Raw genomic sequence first — 7,343 nt, forward strand, 5'->3', positions numbered from 1 at the left:
TTCCTTCCAGTCCAGGTCTCTATAGAAAAAAAGTCCAGTAATCTGGGCATGTTGGGGAAGGGATCAGGGAATTTCAGAGTAAATTATTTTGGTTCTCAGCTCTCCCAGCCATTGGCTATAATTCAGCTTTTTGAGGTTTGTTGAATCGTTTACATTAGTCCTCTTTGCCTTCTAGCTTCCAAAATTTTGTCACTATTGTCTGCTTTCCTGTCCTCCCTGTCCTTGTTATTTTCTTTTCAAAAAGATTCTTCAGTGGGGTTTTGGGAGGAAACCAAATTTGATACATGTCTTGCATCCACCATCTTAAAATGGAACACCATACTTTTATTTATTTTCATAGGCTTGGATCATGAATCTCTTCCTGACCCACTTTATGAGCTGAACACTCTCAGTTTTCTTTAGCTTAATGCCTTCCATAGCAGATTTTGTAATGTCCTGGCTCATTTGAGTGGCTATACTTTGCCATTATGTATTTGGGAAAGCTGATTACACCTGGAACGTAAGTATCTTAGATGAGGTCATTTATCATTTAATACAAATGAAGCACCAAACTGACCATTATATTTTTGGTTATTAATATTGCCTGCATTCATCTAGAAAAAGTGATGCTGTTATTAGTCATGATTCCTATTGTTTTGGAGTGGTTTTTATTGAAAAGATCTAATATTCCTTGAATTCCTGTGGGCCTCTTGTTACAGACTGTCAAGGCTGAGCTTTAAAATTGAGAAGAATCTGTTTTATTCCTTCCAAGAACAATTCTTGGGAGATGACTAAGGGTCAGCATGGCATATTAATAACGTTAATCTAAAACAAAGCTAATGATTTTCATCCTTTATCCAATGTCCCAGTTAGTGTCCTTAAGTTAATAATGTCAGCTTCCTGAAAGGACACTAGATTCTTTATGTTTTCCATTTATCAGATGCAATTTAATTTGATTTTAGCAAGTGCTATTTGAATTTCCATTGCACAGGGGTACTAAATGCTATATGATAATACAGTTAATATTAAATCTGTTGTATTTGGGCACTTCAAGGATGATCTAGGTATATAAATATGGTATGATGATGATCTAGATATATAAATAGGATGTTACAGGGATGCCTGGCTGGCTCAGTCAATAGAGCATGTGACTCTTGGTCTTGGGGCCATGAGTCCAAGCCCCACACTGGGCATAGAGCTTACTTAGAAAAAATAGGATATTACACTATAGACGGTGTGTTGATTTTCTGTGAGTCTTTAACACATTACCATCTATATAGTAGCTTAAACAGCTCAAATGTATTATCTCATAGTTCTGTAGGTCAGAGGTCTGCCACAGCTCTCCCTGGGCTAAAATCAAGGTGTTCTCGGGCTGTATTCCTTTCTGTGTAGGCTCTAGAGAAGAATAAGTTTCCTGCTCAGGTGGGTTGTTGATAGAACTTAGTCCCTTCTTGCTAGTTGTAAACTGAGGGCTCTTCCCAACTTCTAGAGGCCACCACATTCCTTGGTTTGTGGCCCCCTTCCTCCATCTTCACAGCCTGCATCAGTGGATTGAGTCTTGAGTTTCTCCAACCCTTCTGCTCATCTCTCTCTGACCACAGCTGGGAAAGGTTCTCCAAATTTAAGGAGGCATATGATTAGATTGTACATTCCCTGATAATCCAGGATAATCTCCCCATCTCAAGGTCAGTGGCCTTAGTCACGTCTACGAAGTCTATTTTGCCATTTAAGGCTCGGGGACAAGGGCATGGACATCTGTTGGTGACCATAATCCTGCCTGCCATTAATGTAGTTCTGTGACTAAAAAATGAAATTATTTAGAATTGGCAGCTTGAAAACACAAGTAAAAATGTTCCCTTAAAGTAAATAAGTGTTCCATCATTTACTTAAATCTGTTAAAGGAGGGTAGCAGAAACAACCACCTTTTGACAGTATTCCTTCTCCTCCCCAAATTTCGTTATTTTATTTTTGCTGCAATCTTTATTATTTTTTTTTAAAGATTTTATTTATTTATTTGAGAGAGAGCAGGAACGGGGGGGGGAGGGAGAAGCAGACTCCCCGCTGAGCAGGGAGCCCGAAGTGGGGCTCAATCCCAGGACCCCAAAGGCAGACGCTTAGCAACAGCCACCCAGGCGCCCCACTGCAATCTTTATTTAATCTTTGGTTAAGATTCTTCATGGGTGGGGTGACTGGGTGATAGACACTGGGGAGGGTATGTGCTCTGGTAAGCGCTGTGAATTGTGCAAGACTGTTGAATCTCAGATCTGTACCTCTGAAACAAATAATGCAATATATGTTAAGAAAAAAAAAAAGAAGAAGAAGAAGGTAGCGGGAGGGGAAGAATGAAGCGGGGGAAATCGGAGGGGTAGATGAACCATGAGAGACGATGGACTCTGAAAAACAAACAGGGTTCTAGAGGGGAGGGGGGTGGGAGGATGTATGGATAGCCTGGTGATGGGTATTGAGGAGGGCACATTCTGCATGGAGCACTGGGTGTTATGCACAAACAATGAATCATGGAACACTTCGTCTAAAACTAATGATGTAATGTATGGGGATTAACATAAGAATAAAAAAAAAAAAAAGATTCTTCATGGGGTCCCTGGGTGGCTCAGTTGGTTAAGCGTCTGCCTTCGGCTCAGGTCATGATCCCAGGGGTGATGGGATCTGCCGCTCCCCCTGCTTGTGTTCGCTCTCTGTCTCTCTTTGTCTCTCAAATAACTAAAATCTTTAAGTAAAAAAGTATTCAGAATAACGCGGGCAATCCTTGTATCCTTTCGTAAATACTGACTGCATCTACCCCCAAAGTGATAGCCATTGCAAGGGGACAGATAAAAATGGTGGGGACATTTTCTTTTTTCTGTATTCTTAGAAACTGTCATTTAAAGGGAAGTCAGATTAAAATGGAGATAACTGAATAGTTTAGGAGGCAAATGCCGCCTTTCTTTGCTTTTACCCAAAAACCTCAGCGTGTGATCCTAAGACAGACTGGCAATATTGTCTACTGTCTTTTATCATGCTCCAAAAAGCAGTTGATTATCTTGGAAGGGCTTCAAAAGCAATTAAGAAAGTCCCTTATGTCAAGTTACATTTCAGACAGGACAAATTAGATGTATGGGGAAATGTCCTGATAAAAGTACTTGAGAAATAATGAATCTGTGTACAATTTGTAATTGCTCCTGCAAAAAATTTACAACATAAAAGAGGCTGTTAACCTGAGACTGAAACTCAGAGATGTATTTTTTTTTCATTACAAATGCAAATGCCTTATGAAATTGAGCCCAGAGCATTTTAAAATGTCCAAAATGTAATTCAAAACATTGTTTATTACATCTCTGTCTGGGCTCTTCACTGCATCACAAGTTGCTTTGTAAATGCTGATTTTTAAGCAGCAGGTCTGCAATGAAAAAATGGCCAATTCGACTTCCTAATGTGGCACAGGCGCCAGAATAAAGGGTCAGGGTAGCACCGATGCCACAAAAGGGGGTGATGGATGGTGATTGAAAAGACATTTAGTTACGTGTCTGCGAGATTGTTGCAGTTGGTTTCTACTTTATGCATTAAAGATGGACAGGTGATCTTCAATCTGCATAACCCTATCCCTTTGACTAAGGACCAGCTCCATGGATAACCAGTAATGAGTTAGTAGGGTCAGGGGGTGGTGGGTTGGGTGCTGGAGGCTAGGGATACTCAGTGAGAAATAGGTATCATCTAGATAGAGTACTTTTATCACAATGCTGAGAAATTCAAACTCAGTTTCCTTCCCTTATGAACTGTTATTCCCCTCGGAGTAAAATGATTTCAACTCTTCCAAACTACTTGGATTTTATCCTCAATTTCCTAACTTTTGAAGTATGAGTGTGCCCGTTGCTAATTTTTCCCCAGTGATAAACATTAGCAAGTGGGAAGTTATTCTAGGGTTATACAATATTTATAGCCCACTTTTTATTTGTGAAGTGTTTGAAGGTCTCTTAAATATGAACTGTTTCCAAATAACCTTGGGCTCATTTTTCATCTTGATCCAAATCCCATGGAAGCAAACCAATCATGAAGCTCTCTAAAAAGTCATTGGGAGCCCCAGGCTCAGAACCCAGCTGTGGAGCACGAACTATTAGGTTCTGTGCTGCTGGAAGCTTTGAGTAACTGAGCCACAGGGACTGATGCTCATTTAGGAATCAAAGTTTGTGCTTTGTTTCTGGAAGCCTTTGCCTGAGCTGAGGAAGGTGGACTAAATCCCTCATAGGAGTCCAGATTGTATAGACTTTACTTTTTACACAATTGCCTTTGAGATTGTTCAACAAAGTGATGTCTCTTCTGTTTAAAAAGAACAGAGAATAGGAACAACAAACCAATGAGAAACAAACTTCAGGGTATTCCAATCTGCAGGATGACTCTGATTTCTAAGTTTGTCTTCATTAATGTTCTATTCCACTTTTATCGGTTCATGTTTTCTCCTGGTGAGCTTTTCCCCACTCCCATCCATCCTCAAATACCATCACAGGTACATACCTCATGATTTCTTACTTTGATCTGCCTTCTCCTGATTTACAACTTGATCACATTAATTTCCATCTCCCATCAAAGTATGTTTGTCCTGATTCTCTCTAGAGTCAGCATTTGACATGATAACAGTAATCATGCTCGCCGAGTACATTTCTAAGTACAAATCCATTTATGCTCAAAATAACCCTCTGGAGTATTGACTTCTTGCGCTCATTTTCTCCGTGGAGGAATGGGAGACACAATGAGGCAAAGCATGTTGTTTAGGCCTTACAGCTGGAAGTTGGTAGAGTCAGGGTTCATGCCCAGCTGATCTGGCCCCAGAGCCCATACTGTTCACCTGTGCTTTTCATTGGCTCTTATAGCGGGGAGAACATCAGCTTTAGGTAAGTTAGACCTGGGCTTAAAGGCAGATCTTGATCTCTGTACTGGCTGTTTTGCCTTGGGAAAACGAAGTAACTTCTCTGGGCTTTAGTTTCCTGAGCAGTAAGTATCTATTTGTGTGCAACACCCAGACAGCCCTCATAAGCTTGCATGGCCAATAGAAGGTGGTTGTATTGTATTCAAGTACTTCCTCAAATAAGCCCTCACATTGTTTTCTTTATTAGTTTGGACAAATCTCTCTCTCTGCACCCCTTTCTTTACTTGGCTCTACCATATGTAAATCTGATCATGTTAATCCACAGCCATTTAGTGAGTCCTATGTAATCTCCTGTGCATATGGGAGTATCAAGAGGAATGGTGCATAATTCTTGTCCTAAAGGATCTTGAAATCTAATAAGAGCTAAGAATTAAACATGAATAGATGCTATACAAGCAGATTAATGTTTTTGGAACAACAGCTATTAGTAAACTACCAATTATCTAGGTATCCTTCTGGAGCTAGCCCATGCATTGATTAAGCATATATTTATATACATACTTCTTTTTAAAAAATGTAGTTGAAAGCATGCTGTAATCCTCAGGTTCCTGGCTGTTTTTTCACTGGACAATATATTTTGTAGGTCATTTCATAGCTACACCCATATACACACACACAAACACACACACATATGCTTCATTATTTTTGATAGCTTCATAGTATCCCATTACATGGAAACCAGTTCTTTCCTTTTATTATTGCCTTATTGTTTTTAACTCCAAACATATACATCAAACTTGCCCACTCACCTGAGTCTTGGATTTAAATGAATTTTAATTGATTGCAAAAAGTCTGTTCTTTTTTTAATTCAGTTAGTCAACATATAATACATATAATTCATCATTAGTTTTTGATGTAGTGTTCTGCTCTTAAGGGAGAAAAATTTAGATACTGAAATTTTGAACTTCATTAAAACATTTATATCTTTATTTTGAAGGTGATGACATTTATTTGGATTTATATTCTGGCTTATTTGCTTACGAAAAACAGCCTCATTAAATCATAGTCATATCAACATACCAGACGAATGTTAAGAAAATGTTAAAGGGGTTCTGTGTATGGAGAAATTGTTGGAGTAATTTTTAATAAAGGAGCACCCTCATGTATCATGGCCACCAGTAACAGTAGATGTAATTCCTACCTCATTGCTCTCCCCATATTTGAAAATGGGGCTTTGGCTTCCTCAATCACTGTAGGTTTATAATTTTATTTTATTGTGGTAAGAACACTTAGCATGAGATCTACCTTCTTGATAAAGTTTTAAGTGTACGATACATTATTGTTAATGTTGCACAAGGGTTGTACAGCAGATCTCTAGAATGTACTGATTTTGCGTAATTGAGACCTTATGCCTATTGATTAGCAATTCCCCATCCCTGCTGCACCCTTTCATTTCCAGTCCCTGGCACCTACCACTTTATTCTGCTTCTAGGAGTTTGACTATTTTAAATACCTCATACAAGTGGAATCATGCAGTATTTGTCCTGTGACTGGCTTATTTTATTTTTTTATTTTTTTTTTTAAGATTTTATTTATTTATTTGAGAGAGAGGATGAGAGGAGAGAGAGAGCACATGAGAGGGGGAAGGGTCAGAGGGAGAAGCAGACTCCCCGCCGAGCAGGGAGCCCGATGTGGGACTCGACCCCGGGACTCCAGGATCATGACCTGAGCCGAAGGCAGTCACCCAACCAACTGAGCCACCCAGGCGCCCCGACTGGCTTATTTTATTTAGCATAATGTCTTCAAGGTTCACCTGTTTCATATTGCAGGATTTCCTTCCTATTTATTTATTTTTTATTTATTTATTTTTTTTAAAGGAGATAGGCTGCCGGAAGGGCTGAAAAGAGAAAGGAGAGGAGGGAGGGAGGGAAGGATCCCTCCAAAGGGCAAAAAGGGATAGCCTTCACCTTTTTGGGCAAGATAGGTCTGGCGGGTTCCCCCAGGGGCTTCGGGTCCTTACTGAGGAGGAACCTTGGCTGGAGGTCGTCAGTTCCCCAAGGAGTCCTAGAGTCAGTCTACTGAGGGGAAGTCCTGAGAAATTCCCAGAGAATCCGGGGAGAGCCCCGGGCTGGCAAAGGCTCCTAGTGTGGGGTCCACCAAATTGGGGTGGGGGAGCCCACAAAGGCTCCCGTATGGGCCACCAAGTGGGGTGTCTCTCCTGATCAGATGGGGGGGCCACCAAATATGGGATGATCCTTTGGTTAGAAGCTGGCAGTGTGGGCAGTGAAAGAATTCACCCAAGGCAGGGGCACCTGGGTGGCTCAGTCGTTAAGCGTCTGCCTTCGGCTCAGGTCATGATCCCAGGGTCCTGGGATCGAGCCCCACATCGGGCTCCCCGCTCCGTGGGAAGCCTGCTTCTCCCTCTCCCACTCCCCCTGCTTGTGTTCCCTCTCTCGCTGTGTCTCTCTCTGTCAAATAAATAAATAAAATTTAAAAAAAAAAA

This window comes from Leptonychotes weddellii, chromosome 7 (assembly GCF_054177405.1).
Source record: "Leptonychotes weddellii isolate Sample4059 chromosome 7, ASM5417740v2, whole genome shotgun sequence".
Taxonomy (NCBI): domain Eukaryota; kingdom Metazoa; phylum Chordata; class Mammalia; order Carnivora; family Phocidae; genus Leptonychotes; species Leptonychotes weddellii.